The sequence below is a fragment of the Fukomys damarensis genome, unplaced genomic scaffold, assembly GCF_012274545.1.
Source record: "Fukomys damarensis isolate Sample0158 unplaced genomic scaffold, DMR_v1.0_HiC HiC_scaffold_37, whole genome shotgun sequence".
Taxonomy (NCBI): Eukaryota; Metazoa; Chordata; class Mammalia; order Rodentia; family Bathyergidae; genus Fukomys; species Fukomys damarensis.
The window spans coordinates 61730963-61732581 of NW_022900949.1; positions in this window are offsets into that span (position 1 = coordinate 61730963).

Here is a 1619-nt window from a genome sequence, read left to right on the forward strand (position 1 = left end):
CAGAGCTAGATTGTGTGCTAGTCTGTTTCCGTTCTGTTCTGAGGGGAAACAATCTGTTATTGGTGGGGGTAGGGTCACAGAAAATCTCTCTCTCCAAGAAATAAGAAAATGTTGCCAAAAAATTAACAGGTGGTGAAGTTGACAAATGACAAGTGAACTACACCTGCATTTAACGCTAAGGGGCCAGGCATGTTGGCAATCCTAAAATCCCAGAGGTCTGGGAGTCTCAGGCAGGAAGACAAGTTGAGCCTAGTACAGGCAATTTAGTAACTAAGTAAGACCTCATCTCAAAAGAAAAAAAAATTTTTTTTAAGAGTTGGGGATGTAGCTCAGTGTGAAGGCCCTGCCCTGGGTTCAATGTACAGCATTGCTCCCCACCCCAAATGAGAGAAAGGACAACCAATATGTTAAAAAGAACCAAATGGAACAGGTATTTTTACACTGTGAGCTCATTTTAGTTAGTTCTACAGGAGTGTATTTATGAGCTTTTAAAAAGGTGTAGCACGAGTATGTGTTTAACAGAAAAAAGACCCATAAGAATAATAATGTTATTAAGGGTATAGTTGATGTCACTTCTTTTGTGGTTGCTATACGCCAGGCTCTATGTTAAATGATTAATGTAATCTCATTAAACCTTCCAACAACCCAGGTCACAATTCTCGGGTGCAAATGAGGAACCTGAAGCTCAGAAAGTTCAATTAGTCTGCCCAAGTTTACACTGCAAGGAATGCACAGCTGAGACTAGAACACAGTTGTAACCAGGCTCTCATTACCACTCTACTCTTCTCGCTGGAGTCCTGTGGTGTGTCCAATTCTGGATCCTATATGCTTTAAAATATGTAAGAACATTGGATAAAATCCAGGGATAAAAACCAGTAATAATGACTAGAGGATAAAGAAAAGGGAACACTAAAGAAAGCCAGTTTATTTCATTAAGAGACTGCAGAAGTACCTTACAAATCGTAAAGTTACTAAGAAAAAACATGTCTTCTTAGGAGGACTAGCTTCTCTATTTAATAAAGAAACTTCCTGGAGATGATTCTCTTTATGAGAATGGTGTAAAAGGGATACAAGTGTCCAGGAAGATTTATTAGGTCATTCTCTTGGCACATCCAACCTGGTTCAGCGGAGGCCACCCTGGCCTCACGCCTCTGTGGGCAGCATTCACTCCTGGGGAGCCAGGGTCTCCATCCTGTGGTCCTGAACCAAGCTGGATTCTTCTGCAGGACAGGCCTGAATGCTGTGCCCGCAGACGGATGACTTGACAGGAAATGGGCTCACTACAGGAACAGACAAACCAGGGGAAGAGATTACAGCTTAAAAATACGGTTTTTAAAACACACAACCGTTTAAACCATCAGAGAGCATTTCTGTGCTTTTTTTTTCCGTTGAAGTAGATAAAACGGGATATATTTTACTCAAAAGTCCTCACAGATTTTTCCTGAGAACCTCTCAGTAAAGAAAGTGGGGAAATAAAGAGTAGGTGCGTTTGCAGAGTGAATCTGCTCCTTTCCGGCAACGCCAAGGCCTACGCGGAGGAGGCGGGCAGTTCCTCAGCGGCCGAGGCTGGGGACCAGTTTCAAAGCCTGTGTGACCTCCGGGTGGAAGCCTCGCAAGCT